The sequence below is a fragment of the Calypte anna genome, chromosome 1 (assembly GCF_003957555.1).
Source record: "Calypte anna isolate BGI_N300 chromosome 1, bCalAnn1_v1.p, whole genome shotgun sequence".
In the NCBI taxonomy this organism is placed as follows: Eukaryota; Metazoa; Chordata; class Aves; order Apodiformes; family Trochilidae; genus Calypte; species Calypte anna.
The window spans coordinates 5,608,222-5,623,952 of record NC_044244.1 but is presented as its reverse complement, the minus strand read 5'-3'; the positions used below and the strand labels follow the sequence as shown (position 1 = coordinate 5,623,952).

The window sequence follows — 15,731 nt, the reverse complement described above, 5'->3', positions numbered from 1 at the left end:
ATAAATCAGTGGAAGTCTTTGGTAAGTGTTGGTTTGGGGGGCTGGCTATTGGAAATGGCCATGCAAAATATAAGGAAAAAGAAACAAACAAAAAAACCCAACCCCCGACCATCTGAGCTCGTTTAATGTCTCATATTTTATAAAGCAGAATTTACAGCAAATGGCTCACAATCCATCAAGTGCCTGAGCCAGTAGAATTTTGGCATCCACAAACAACATAGCACTCCTTCATAAAGTTTTCCAGGGGCTTAGTGTCTGTTTGTATGAATAGCAAAGCTACATTTTAACCTGCATAACATGTTGGCATTGTGGTAATAAGAAGCCTCTACAAGTGTCTGGGCAGTGATTTGGCTCGTGGAAAGAGAAGGTTGGTAGTAAGCAGCCTCAAATGTCTGACCTCCTTTTGACATGCACATTGCAAGTCATCATCAAACTTGATTACAACTAAATGCCAGACCTTCCAACAAGCTGTTCTGAGCTTGTTAGTTTGGAGTCCAAAAGGAATAACTTTGGTATGGCTAATTCCTACAGTTTCAAGCATTGTAATTCCTACAGTTTCAAGCATCGTCAAGCAACTAACATGATTTGTAGGGAATTTAAACTGTACAGGGCTGATCACACACACTGGACTTCTCTCTTATTTCAAGCAGAATGATTTGTCTAAGGAGAAAATGTGGGACCAGGTTTGCAAGGAAGCTGTTGCTTGACAGAAAATACCTAAAGGGTTTCATGGGTTCATTCTGTTTCAGTATTTGATTTAAGCCCTTTTCTATATTGAGCACTGATCACCAAAACTTGTAACATCTGGATTTCATCACTAACAATATTTTCAAGACTTTTTTTTTTTTTTTGTCCATCCCTGAAACTCTCTGTTAGTGTATCTGGGTGGGAAGAACATCAACATTAACATGAACACATGATGTTTGAAACTTCTGTTGAAAAATAATAAACATCTAGGTATTACACCCAGAATATCTTTATAGATATTTTGTGACTGGAGATGAAATGAACAGCTATGTGTGTTCCCTCTATGGAAAAAAGAGGGAACATACCCTTTCATGTTTACAGAAACTTTAAAAAAGATTGGAGTAAATCTGTGGCACAATATATTGGCTTAAAAATAAAATCAGTATTCACCATACTGCTTTGCATGCAGCAATGCAAATTAAATTGTGTTCAGTTTCAACTCCATGTAGTTGATTCTCCATTTTGAATTCAAATAGGATAAACTGCTTCCAGGGATTGGTCTAAAGAAGATGGTGTTAACTCTTTTATTATATGATAACATGACACGAGGCTTCTCAAATAGCACTACACTTGAACGTATGTATAGGCAAATGGATCAAACACAAACTCACATTTGGCTCCAGATTAATACTTCAAATGTCAAGAATTGTCAAGCACTAATTGGTGCTTTAGATGAATAAATTCCCATCACAGCCAGGGAAGAGGCAATCAGTAGAGTCAGTGAATCTTATGTGTGTGCAATAATTTTTTATATACCTGTAACTGGATGAAAAGTATATACCTAAAAGCAGAATCTTAATCTCACATTGAATCCTAATTAAAAAATTGCTGCAAATCAGATTGCATGATTTGCTTTGGTCTTTTCACTGTGCACAGATAGGAATAATACCAACAGCAACAACAACAATAATAATACTAAAATTATCATACCCATTGTTTAAGTGGGGAATGGTGTGTTTGTCTACATTATAAAATTGGTTTGTAGTCTGTAGCAAATCACTGGATGGAAGCAGCTGTTGTCAAATAAATTTAGCCTCATCCCAGAGATAAGTTCATTTTTTCCATTCAGAATACTCTCTGAAGTGTCATGTTTCCATTGTGACTGTTATGCTATGTATTATTCTTATATATTATGCTTATCTTTGCCACTAGTTTGATAGTCTTTTTTTAGGTTTAGGTCTGTCCTAACCTTTGTCTTATGCCTATCATAAGTCCATGACTCTGAATTCAGACAGACCTACAGTAACATAAGTTATTATTGGTAAAAGTAAGCAGAGGAGAGGTTGACATCAAGAGGTATTTTGTTCAAAAGCTGTGCTGCATTGATGAACAAAGTCTGGGCTTATGAAAGGAATAAAATTCCTATCTAATAAGCTATATTAATGACAAAAAGAAATACATCAAATAAGCATCTCACTCATAGATCATGGCTGAACTATGATAATGTAGAGCTGAAAAAATACTGTCTAGTCTGCTTAAAAATCTGGCCATGCTGCTGTGCACTCACAAATATCTCAAGCAGCAAATGATGGAGAGCTCCACTGATCTCAAATAACTCAATTGTTTTTCCTTTTCTAATCAAATATCTTCACAATAAGAACCAGATAGGCATCATTCAGCAGGCAGTGTTGTTGTGAAAGCATAAATATAGCACTTCACTGTTAATGTAACATTAAAGATTAAAAATGTTTATTACCTGTTATTATTCTGTTACTTGTTTTGTGTAGAGAAAAATAGAAGTTGCTGCCTTAATGCATGCAAAAATCACAATGTGCATTTATAGTCGAGAGCAAAGGGCTGGGGCTATGAAAATTATGTAAATGATGAATTCCATTGAAAGAAGTTTCAAACCCTTAGGGTCTTCAAACAGCATTAATTCAAGAAATTAGATATAAAATTTAACTTTTTCATGCTAATAATGATTTCATAAGGAAAAACTCATTATTAAAGGTGACAAATACGAAGTTCTATTGAACATTTAAATTCAGGAATCTTAGTACGTGCCCCTGGGATATATTTACACAGCCAATGACTCTCTGATGTTATTAAGTAATTTATTTGAGAAAGTCTCCATTCATGAGTTTACATAAGAACAATATCAGGTTTACAAAGGCTTGTGTTGTCAGTTTAGCAAATACCTAATTCACAGTGACTTTTGCTTAAGATTTTCATTAGGTGGTTCAATATTGTTTGATCATTTAGTGTCAGCTTCATAAGATCATAATATCCCTTATATGAAAAGGGGAAATTAAAAGAAGAATAAATTAAAAAGAATGAACTAAGCTTTAATTTATATGAACTTCAGCAAAAAAGAAAAAACAGTGTCACCACTTGTGATAATACTTTGCTTGAACACAGACTATCCACATTTGACAGCTTGAGGTAGGATATTGCTGTAGTATAGTTCTACATGTGCAACACCAAAGGTAATCTGGAATGTTGCATATGGTTCAGTAGTTTGGGCTGATCAGTGATGTGACAGCATTGATTCCTGGCAGCATTAGTTAGAGAGGCCATGCAACCCTGGGCCATCAATTAGAGATGCACAGAAATGAAAACACCTTAGGTCTCGTGATTTCTGTGCCTTTTTGTGCCTCCAGCCAGTGTTGCAGGCAATGTGTAAATGTAACTAAAGATGACAATTCCTGCATCAAGGACCAGAGTGGATATGGCAGAGAGAAGTAGCAGAAGATCCCTTGATGCTGAAAATAGAGCTCATCAAAACTGTCAACAGAATATTTGGCTTCTTGCAGAAAATGCTGGTTCATCAATACCAAACTGGAAATCTGCTGATTTTACTCAACTTTCTAATGAAATACAAGCCTCGAAATCTTCATTGTCTCTTGGCTAGTTCATTCACCATCACTCCTCAGAGATCTCCCTGGTCCCCATGCTCCATCTCAGGGCTATGCTGGAGGAGCTTTGGTTCAATAAGTGTTGGAAATCACAGCTTGTTCCTCTTACAACTTGCCTCTGGAACATTCCTCCACAGGATGGTTCTTACTTGCCCTTTACCATTGTTTTTGCACAAAGATGTCTTTCCACCCTTGTTTCTCTTACCCATTCCAGCTAAACTAAAACTCTTTCTGTTTCCATGGGAGGGATCTAATCTGTACTCCAAGGTTTGCCTCAACCCCTTTTCGTATTCTTTGCTGTGTGTGTCCTAAGACAGCTGAAACTGACTGCCCATAACCCTGTCCAATTCTTTTATAAACCTCTGTTTGATCTGCTTTCTTCAGTAACTTTCTATTTGAGGGCAGCTGATGAAAAACTGGTCTTATATCTGAATTTTTCATGGCAGTAAATTTTGCTGTTTGTTACAAAATGCAAAAAAATACAAAATACAATACATAGCTAGAGAATTATGTCAAACTCTGATTTCTTAATAGTTGCACATAGTGTTTTCTATTGTTTGGTGTCTTGAAAATTGTCCAGAAAATATTACTGCTAAGGGAAGATAAATAAAATATATATATATTTCTTAAAGGTGAAACAAACAGTTTCTCTAGCTTCCAATAAAACAAAAACCATCAGACTTACAGTATAGGAATCTGCAACTACATATTATCTTTCCTAACTAAGCTGCCAGTTGCTTAAATGCTGAATAAAAAGCTGAACAGACCTAGTTAGGATCATATCTCTGTACTAAAAACCTTGACATTTAATTCTGATTCTATCGTGGACATTTTCAGAGTTCTAAAACCAATATTGTTCAGCCTTGCCTTCTGGAGATTGGCCTTGCAAGATTATTTCCATTGGAGGGGGTGTTATTAATATTGGTCAGGGATATTTTTATATTCCAATTTGATTATTACTTTAGAAATATGTACACATATGTTCACCTGAAGAGCAGAAAAGAGAGAAATAGGAAATTTTTCTCAAAGGTTTACGACTCAAAAACATTCCTTCCTTATTCTTCTTAGGAAGAGAACTTCACTACATACAATAAGCAGGACAAAATATCCCAAAATATCCCACAGACTTGATTCTAATATAATTTTCCCAACAGCCTGATAAAAGGTGCTGTCATAGTGTGAACCAGAATCATGCCCAGACATTAAGACCCTGCAGTCTGCAGTTTAGTCATTTGGAAACCCAATCTGAAAGAAATCATCTTTATCCATAAAATGAAATTACCAAGTATTTTCATGCAATATTAATCCTGACTGTTGATAGATTGCTTTCTCTGATCAATTGATCAGTCAATCTAGATTATATCTCTAGCTACCTGTAAACACACACACATATACACCCAACCCCTCCTGCAAAGGGTGCTGAGGTTTTCATTCAAAGTAGCAGAGAACAAAGAGATTTATAGTAGCAAGAGTTTACAGAAATGGGATGTTTTTAGCTGGGTGGTTACAACACATTATTTAAGGAAATTAACTATGATTTATAGAGCAAATATAAGACAAAGCTTGTTTAACATATTGCAGCATTAAGTATCTCCTGCATTAATTGTCTCTAATGTCTATTCCATTTTTTATCTAACAAGGTATACTCCATTATTATTTTTATCCAGTTCACTGCTTGATTCTGTCTCTCCTTTCAAAATTAGCTTATCTAATCAGAAACCACTTTTTCCTGTAGTTCATTTCTCATAAAAAGAAGAAATTCTTGTTTACTGGGAAATTAATTGGATTATAATTTTGAAAAGAAAGAAATATGAATTGCAATAAATTATTTCTCAAAAAATACATGGGAGCGTGAAAACCAACAAGCCCAAAACAAATTAAAAGCTCTACTGAATGAAAAGACTATAAATAGAATACTGAGACTGGAAAGAATAATTTATCTTCGTAACTTACCTACTCCTTGTTATTCTGTTGAACAGAGCTGAATATCTAAGGAAGAAGAGAAGATTTATGGATTTACTAAATGATGGTCAAGTCAACGTATATATTAGCTGTCATTTTTCTTCTAGCTTTTCAGCCAATGGAAACAGTAGTTAAGCCTTTATTATAGAGAGAAAAAGTATAAATTAACCAGAGATTTTGTGTCCACAGTTCCTTTTCAGTGACTGACAAATTTGGACACATCATCTTTTTTATGCAACTGTATATATTTAAGTGAAGGAGAGAAATACAGAAATTGTGTTCAAAACTGGGTAATATACTTCAAGTGTTTGTGAAACTGTCATATTCCACACATTTTACTGCTTCCCAACATTTCAATTCACATCAATCTGTAGGAATTTAAAAATCAATTAACTAATATTTTATTGATAATTATGAGTTTTTTTTAGGTAAACCAAGGAAATCAAATATTAAACAGATGACAAATAATTGAAATAAACTATGGGAATTGCCTAAAGAAAAATAAAATGTATAGAAAAAAATGTGCAAAATTAGTATAAATAAGATTCTAGAAACTGGAAACAAGATCTGATAAATAAATTATAATTTAATATTATAAATTTTTATAATCTTATAGAATTATAATACATATCACAATATATAGATATATTATAATCTGATAGAACTGAATGATAGAATATAAAATTCTAAGTCTTAGGGAAAACTTGACTCTTACCTGTTCAGATGATTAACACCTTGACCTCTTTCTATTCGTAGACCTACCAAAGAAAAATATGAAATGAAATTAAATACACTAAATGATGTGAGAGAAATGAGTATAGATTCATACTGATTTAGCCTGATTTTTTAAATCCTTGTAACTGAATTGCATTTATGATAGCAATTCATCCTCTCTGCTAGCCTTTGATCCTTAAACATACATATATGGAGCCTGATGTAAAAACAATTTGCTATTAAAAGGATCCACTTTTTATCTACGTACCACACAGGTTGTTTATAGTGCAGTTTATTCAGTGAGTATATCAAATTTAGAGAAGGGAGATTGATAAAGGTAATTACTGAACACTACTGCCTTAGAATAGAGATGAAAGCAATATGCACCTGACTCAGCAAAGACAGGAGTTAAATGTCAGATTATCCACATAAGTGTCTCAAGTAACAGGAGTTTCATGCATGACAGATGCTAGAATGGGCATTAAAATGGTCAGAACAAAAAAAATTCAGCAGTTCCATAACACGCACTGCATATGTGTATTGTCATATGGAAATTGTCTCTAACTTCAAAAGATCTATTTGCATGCTCAGAATCAGGCTTTATAAATCAACAAGATAAAAGCCTTCACAGTTTCTTAGTACTTACTCAGTGTGTCTACTCTAAATTTACAAAGCAAAATTTAACATGCTACCAACACCCCAAGATGGGACTGAATTTTATTTCTTTCAGTCACTTGTGTGTATGGAGCTCCTGAGGACTTTAGCTATAACTCAGGTACTAAACAGGCCCTGCCCATCCATACTGAATGGAAAGAAAATTATTGATACGTGGTGGGGTATCTGCTGTCCCTGTCCCTGGGGTGAATGTGTTGGTGTCTCATTGAAGAAAATGGTGTTATGTCACTTGAGAAAGGAAGTTTTGATTACACCCAAGCTACTTAGAAGGATTGCTACCTCCCCAATGTAAGGAATTAATAGTGTTTGCATGGAAGTGACAGAAAATCACTGATGTCCAGTCCTATAGAATAGTTAAAACAGGTTGTCCCCTTTTGTGAACCTAAATACCAGTAACACTGAAGCCACTCTCCAGCTTCTTATTATATGAGAAAGTTTGACAGTGATGAAAGAGTCTCTCAGGCTGCCTCAGTCATCAGCTCCAGGTTTCTGACACAGGACACATGAAAGAGAGGAAACTTGCTTGGATATATAATCACTGAAAATCTTCAGCTAAGTGGTGGAGATAGGAAGCCTCAAGAAATAGGCAAGGTGAACTGTGACCACTCTCACAAATGTTGGGAGTTTTGCTGTTTGTATTAATGAGAGTCAGCCTGAAAATGCCAAAAATAAAGGTGGAAGTACCAAGGTTTTTATTACTAAATAATTAACATTAACCTGGTTAATGTTCTGGTGTTCTGGTTTTTTTTTTGCTTTTGTTTGTTTGGTTGATTGGTTGGTTTTTTTGTGTGTGTTTGGGTATTAGCTTGAAAGGCTCATAAAATTAAATCAATTCCACATTTCTCACTTTTACCCCTTGTTTCCTCTCTGTCTGGTGTGTCCTGTTGCCTCATCCAAGATCCATCCTCTTCATTGACTGCTTACAAAGAACCAGATCACTAAATGGACTCTTCACTACCAACATAATGGAGATCAAGCCAAGCTGACTAAAAACCCTACAAAACAACTGTGAAGTTATTCCTTTGCTTACATCTCAGTCTCTGAAAGGCTCACATCAGAAATCAAAGGAGAGATTGATTGATTTTAATTTTTAAAAGAAATTATTTTTTTAAACATGGATAGTATGGGGCATCAAAGTTTCCTAGAACAACTAAAAATTGACCTGTCTGCCTAATACATTTTAAAAAATAGTTTTATTTTCTTATGTGGAAAAGAATAAATTCAATTTGTAGCTCACCATGGGCATTCTGCATGTGATTCTGAAGTTTGTGAATCTTTAAAATAAAAAATTTAATTTTAATTTGACTTAACTTTGTAGAGCATGTGTATTTATAATTCTCAATGGACAGGAGGCAAGGTAGTGTCACAATTCCAGAACTAGGTCTTCTGGAACATCTTGCTTCACAGGTTGTCTCTTTTGGGCTTCCCAGTCTGTCTATAAAGTGAAAAATTCTGGTTTTGAATCAGCCTTAATAGTTCAGACAGATAGAGTCAGGCTTTTGCTCAAAACTTGATGAGCAGTATGAAAAGAAAAAAAGTATCATGTTGTTATAAAATATATATTGTCCAATAAGATATAAGGAGCTTTAAACTTATAAAGCTTGGGGCTATAACTTCTGCCTTACCAGTGTAGTATTCCCATTCCTATATCTCTTTCCTCAACAATTTATCCTTGCTCCAGGTAAGCTTTAAGAGATTCTTTGGCAGCACTAAAAGCTACATCCAGTTCAGGCACACAACAAGTTAGTTAGCCTGGGCTACAGATGTTCTGATGTAACTTTTATACTGGCACCTTACTCATGAGTGACTTAAATCCCCTTCATTTAAATAAGATTTCCTCCAACAAAGATGCATCAGCCACAAAAAATCACCATAGAGGTGATTACTCCAGCTGAGATGTTCTGGTTACTTTTCCTGGCTAACAGAGGTCACTGTTTGCAAACCTTTGATGCAATTTAGGCAGTAAATTACATAATTCATAGAATCCCAGAGAAAAACTTAGGGTAGAGGGAATCTATGGAAGTATTCTAGCCCAATGCTCACATATTGTTGCTCACTGTAAATTATGAAAATGAATGAAACTACCAGGATGGGGATTTAAGAGAACTTGAATTGTTTTACAAATGGGATGGGTGGAGCATGCAGAAGGTTGAGGTAAGAAGGGTCAGCTGGCAAGAAGTGTGGCCCTCTGAGAGTTTGAAGATGAGCTCTCAGGCTACACATAAGACATGGTGCTAATAATTCATAGCTGTTACATGTTAAACAATAGGAGTTATCATCCTTTTTACTTAACTAACTGAATTTGGTTAACTACCAACTTCAACACCTGGAGGGAAATATAAAATCTATGGAGTTTGGTGTGGTGGAAATAGCTGGAAATAGCTGGAAATAGCTTCTTCATCCTCTGCTCCATATTAAAGAGGGGATACTTTGGACACAATTATTGTTAACAATTGTACAGGATTTTTCTGAGAACTGGCTTTTTTAGACTGACACTTCAGTGAATTTTGCTTACATGCAACTAAAATAGATGAAATCCAGAAAAAGTAGTAAGATTCAAGTATCTTTAATACTGATTTAAAACTCCGCTTCTCTCTGCACAACATAAACTCTTGCCCAGATACAAAAGTGAGAAGAGTGCAAGTCTATTTCACATTCGAAGCATACACACTGAAGTCACAAAACCAGATTGCTTTGCCCACAACTAGAAGGCAGAAGAGTAAAATCTCATTAAGGCTGGTATATGGAAGTAGGTTTACAAGCCATGCATATCCATGAATAGGTTAGTTTAAATGTCTGAGAAATAGATGGCTTTTCAAATATCTGGCTGATAGTCTTAGGCTTGGAAATACAAACTAAGATGAACTCAAAAGCTGACATTCAGAAATAAATCTGTCTGGAAAATGGTGTTATGAAGAAATGAATCTACGTTCTAGAAAGACTGTTTTTTAAAAACTTGTCTGATCTTCCCATGACTCAGTAACACACATTTATCCCTGGCATTCTGCTGGATTTGGATCTAATGTATGTGTTCTCACATGGCACCTCTGAAAATCTGATTTGTATGCAGGGATGCTTGCATAAAGTGTTCAAAAGTTTTGCCAACAGGAAGAATATGACTGCTGAAGGAATATTCAAAAGGCTTTGAGTTTCATGGAGTGTGCTCCCTAAAATCAGACATGCATGCTCATAAAACTTAAACATGTCTTTCCTGTGTTTATTTGTACTAGCAACTACTGGGTAACATTTTCTAATTTTTTTTTTGTTATGTTTCTGTAATGGTGTGTTATGGACATTTTCTGCCCCTGTCAGTTTCTGAAGCTTCTCAGTGCTAGGCAGCTCCATACATACAGAGAAGGGGAGGGAAATAGGAATTGCTCTTGATGCTTGCTTGCTGCACACCCTGAAGTTTGTCTTTAAACCTAGGATGTAAAAAACCCCAGAATCTTTTCTAATGGCTTTGGTTTTATATTTTGGACTGGTATCTTATACATGGTTATTTGATATTTCATCTGAAAGATGAAGAACGATCTTACTGAATGAAACTAAGTAGTTAATTTTTGGGCTGTACCCTAAGACCACATTGGCCCTGATGGATACTGAAAACATCATAGATGTAGGAATTCATGTATGTATTATTAATTCAAGGTTAGAGCACTAATACAGAAATCTGTGTAGGTTACTGCTATGAAAAGATGAAACAATCAAAATAATGCTGTTTTTACACTGAATCTGTTGGTAATGCTCAGCACACAGACAAAATGAAAAAGAACAAAATAGGAAAAATCATTGCAAATTAAGCCCATTTTTCATTAATTTTGTCACATATGAACTCAGATAGGTTTGAACTTTGCAGTCATTGTAGTGCATTCGAAAAATAATAATGCAACAATTATCCATGAGAGAGTCTCTGTTGTATTAGTAAGTGAGCTCGCCAGTGGCCAAAATAATATCTGTAAATTCCCGTGAATTTTAACCCAAAACGTGGCAGTCTGGCATTATTATGAGCTTTAAATTTTCAAAGAGCAACATGATTAAAGCAGGACTGGAGTGTTGAGTGGCACCTCACTGGTTTCATTTGCTAGTATTGTTATTTTCCAAGTTAATATTTGATTTACAAGAAAAATGCATTTAAGTCACACAGTTAGTCCTACAATTCATCCACAAGTATTAAATCCCCAAATTGCCTTCATTTGTCAAATGCTAAAGCCCTACCTGAGACTATTCAGTAGCAGAGTATGAATCTAATGATGGCAGTAGGAAGGAGGGAGGTTAGACCTATAGAGGCTTTAGAACTCATACCTCTTGTCTCTCCTCCCCTGTCCCCTTCTTGACTTAGGGAGTCAGAAGGGGGACAAAGGAGTCCTGTGGCCAAAGTACTGAATTAGTACACAGTAATGCAGTTAAGCTTCAGTATATGGTAAAGACAGCTTGTGAGTCCAGTCATCATGATTTTCTTTAAAGCTTTCTCATGTTAGTTATTTGAATTGATTTTAAATTCCAAATTATCAGTGAAGATGAAGGAATCCCAATCTTTCCCCTTGAGCTATGAGTTACCTCCCAAACTGTCCTGTTTTTCCCATGCTTACTGTATAGTTGCCTCCATTCTATAAATTTTTTGTCTTTTTTTGCACAAGGGTTCAAACACACTGAACACTAAGGTTCAAACACAGAGAATGAAGGCATTTTTGTACATAAATAATAAGGAATGAAGCCTGAATTAGAAATCAATATGAACAACCCTCCAAGAGGAGGTGATTACCCCAAGCAACATCTTTTATTTTTAATTACCTAATATAAATCCAAGTTGTCAAACATTATCAGTGGAAAAAATCTTAGGTTGTCATAGACTATGATCATGAAACTATCAAAGTTTGTGTCAGCCCCTCATTTAAGTTACCATTGCAGAGTAGGAATGGACTGCTGGGTGCAACGATTTGATTTTCCAAGTAGTGTTTTAACAGTTAACTTCCTTTTATAAAGAACTTAGCTCAAGTACAGTCAAGGTTTTGCCTACCATTTGTTTCAGGAATCTGGATCAGATCTTTAAATCAAAGCCAAATGTGAATAAAAGCAGTAAATTCATAGGCAATAAATCCTCATTGATCTGCATTACTCAAAGATGGGACCTGCTGGAACGTCTTCATAACATTTTTTCCTTCCTTCTCCTCATGTGCAACATATTGCAGTAATCAATTAACATGATGGAATATTCCTGCACTGAGACCTTCTTGTAACTCCCATATGGTCAGAATTTGATCTTAATAGCTCAAATTGTTATTTATTTATTTATATATTTCTGTAGAAGCTGAACTCATCCTCCTCAGTAGTGATGATGGAAAAATAAATCTAAGCTTTCAGAAGGCGTTACTGGTTTTCATACCACTGATATCTTGTTTGAATATTTTGAGGAAGTCTTGTACTCAGAGAGGACTGAGCATCATTTGCCTGCACTTAAAGCACCCAACTAACCAGGAGAAAATGGAAATGCCCAGTTTCATCACTTGCTTTTGAAAACATAGGCCTTATTGTACCCCTTTAGAGCAAACAAACAAAAAAATTTGCTCATCTTTTATCTTATTTAAATAATTAATTCCTGCCCCTCTAATCTCATCTTTATTTGCTTTTATAACAAAAAAGACTTGAATTCCTCTGTAACAATCCAGGAAATTCTGACTTATAACCTCAGTAATACCATGTAGACCTTGGTTCATATAAAGAAAGGACAGTAGCTGAACTTGTGTTTCTTTCTGCTTTTAGTTGTTCTCTAGTGGGGTTTAGAAATGTTACAAAAAGTCATAACTGGAAGCTTGTGTAAGTCCTTTCATAATGCTTGTAAGGCTTGAAGCAACAAAAAAATCCCTAGAGGTCCACAACTATACAACTGGTAACACCAAAGCTCTCTGAGCAAGCTCCACAAAAATTTTCCTTGACACAATTTCCTTTGGAATAGTTGTAGGAACTGAGTTTTATGTACTTAGTGAACAGTAGTCTTGCAATTAAATTTATTACAAAAAGGTTCAAAACCTCTTTTTTTTTTTTTTTTTTTTTTTTTTTTTTTAAACATGATGTCAAATCAACCTTCAATATTACCATATTTCTTAATTTTTTTCCTATATCTGAAAAGACAATGTGATGCACTCCATACTGCTCTTTCTAAATAGATGAAGGGAGGTGGAGAAATTGTTTGGTCCATGTATATTCCAGCAGAGGGTGGCAGTACACTACCAGGCTCCCAGAGTAAAGGAAAAGTTACACAGTAACATTTGTGGCTTGTTTCTTCAGTGACATTGATCAATCCATTCAATCTCCATTCCCTTTTCATCTGAAACATTTTTCTTCCATAATTTCCATCTACTAAAGACTACAAACCATTTTAATACTCCTGAGAATAAACATCTATGAGAATGAATACTGGGATATCTGAAAATGGGAAGATCTACTCATTAATTAATAGATCCAGAATGATTAACTTCATCATCATTAGCAGCAAGTTCACCAACAGTGTCATAGGGGTTAAACTCTGTAGAAGGAAGGAGACATTCTATGGCAAGATGTTTCATTCCACTTTCAAAGGACTGTGAACATTCTCAATGTCTCCTCCCTTTTATCAGTCCAATTTTGCTACTTTGGCAGCAGTCTACTCTTCAACATTTGAAATTCCTTGTTGTCTCTTCATTCTAATGTGGATTTCTTGGATACCTGAGAATTCCCTTATTCTTTCTCTGTTGATTTGGTTTTTAGGGCATTTGTTTTGCCCTTTTTCTCCTTCCTTCCTTCCTTCCTTCCTTCCTTCCTTCCTTCCTTCCTTCCTTCCTTCCTTCCTTCCTTCCTTCCTTCCTTCCTTCCTTCCTTCCTTCCTTCCTTCTTCCTTCCTTCCTTCCTTCCTTCCTTCCTTCCTTCCTTCCTTCCTTCCTTCCTTCCTTCCTTCCTTCCTTCCTTCCTTCCTTCCTTCCTTCCTTCCTTCCTTCCTTCCTTCCTTCCTTCCTTCCTTCCTTCCTTCCTTCCTTCCTTCCTTCCTTCCTTCCTTCCTTCCTTCCTTCCTTCCTTCCTTCCTTCCTTCCTTCCTTCCTTCCTTCCTTCCTTCCTTCCCTTCCTTCCTTCCTTCCTTTCCTTCCTTCCTTCCTTCCTTCCTTCCTTCCTTCCTTCCTTCCTTCCTTCCTTCCTTCCTTCCTTCCTTCCTTCCTTCCTTCCTTCCTTCCTTCCTGTAGTTAGCAGCTAGGAACTTATACATAGGCCAGCAACAAGGGTGTATTCTTTTCCATTTTGCAAGTCTTTTTAAATATCCTGGTAGAAAGAAAAAGTAGCAATTGGTGCAGCCAATTTTAAATTAATGCAGTGAAAGTGTTTTACACATTATCAAACTTTAAACCTTCATGATTCAAGGATATGTTTTTTTTGACGCAAGGAAATATTTCAGTTAAAGAGGAAAACAATGCATAAAACTCCTTTATGCAAACAATGAAATATTATTTGTACACAAAGCATGATTTCTTTAATGCACTTTTATTTTCCCTCAAGAATTTAAACCAGAGGATTATGCAGGTCAAGAAGAACTTGAAGAACAAAAGCCTTTCATGATCAAGCTCTCAATATAGACTTACATTAGTAAAAGCATCTGAATAACATTTCTATAGTAGTAATCTAAGTAGCTTATGGCAACTTCTCTAGTAATGAAAGCCAAGCATAATTTTTGTGCGTTCTTTCTGAAGACATTAATTATTTAAAATATGTAAAATACAGAAGCAGTGTTCTGGAACAGCTTTCTATTAAGAGGAAAGAAGTTGGAAATGATGCCAGGAGCCTTAGGTGACGAATGACATGCCTCTTCTCAAAAAGAAGTGATTTTTTTTTTTTTAGGAATTAAAGGAACTAAATATTTTCACTCAGAACTGTTGTCAGTAATAATTCCTTACTACTGCCATGGTAGATTCAAAGTGCTTGAGATTCTTTACAGAATCCCCTCTGTCATAAGGAGCCCTAGACTGGGATCCTTCAATTTATTCAGGCAGCTAGCTCACCCTGGAAGCAATAGATGCTAAGTACATCACTATATTTCAGGAAGGAAAACTTGTGCCTACTTACCTGCTAGGCAATTGTCAGAGGCAAGAGCTGGATTCAATTCTTCTGCATCACTTTATAGCAAATGGTGACTATATTAACCTTTGAAACTCTCTGGAAACCACCCACAATACTGAACCATAAAATATCCCTACTATTTGCAATGGGAACATTGCATGTAAGGTTGGGCAGGACATAAATAGTATCAACCTAGAAACATCAGTGCTTCTAGACAGTCATTTTTCAATTACTTAATTTTCTTTTGTAGTAATCTCTCCAGTTATGTAGTGAGCAGGCATTCCAAAATCTGAGAAAATTTCAGATATGTTTTCAACCCTATGAGTAGCTTTCTCTATAACTGGCAGCATATTCTCCTCAGGTACTCCTACAAGAGGTGACATGATTCTCAGCAGGATTCTTAACTAGTAATTAAGTAGCATAAAGTGATGCAATATGGAAAAAAAATAGCCAGGGTGATCGGACTCTCCATATCATTGATTGATTGTAATTTAGATTATTTTATGTATCAGTGCAGAGGGAATATATTTCCCACACCTAGAGGAACAGTGGTCCTTTAAGAGTCTCTCCCAAATATTGGCTAGCATTGTAGAAACTATAGAATAAAAAGCACAAACCACTGAGCTTTCAAAGGGAGCTGATTTCCCCTAAGGAGTGTAAAGCTGCCATAGATGAGCCATGCTTTGTGCCCCCTCATCT

At 35.6% G+C, this 15,731-nt stretch overlaps 1 protein-coding gene across 1 annotated transcript in view; it reads right to left on the bottom strand.

The window, feature by feature from the left end:
* Window positions 1-15,731, bottom strand: part of CELF2 (CUGBP Elav-like family member 2) — a 548,689-nt gene that overhangs the window by 438,584 nt on the left and 94,374 nt on the right. Inside the window, exons 2-3 of the mRNA XM_030469342.1 lie at window positions 6,280-6,322; window positions 5,556-5,591 (exon numbers count right to left, since the gene is read on the bottom strand). The gene's annotated coding sequence lies outside the window, so the exon portion shown is untranslated. The remainder of the gene's footprint in view (window positions 1-5,555; window positions 5,592-6,279; window positions 6,323-15,731) is intronic.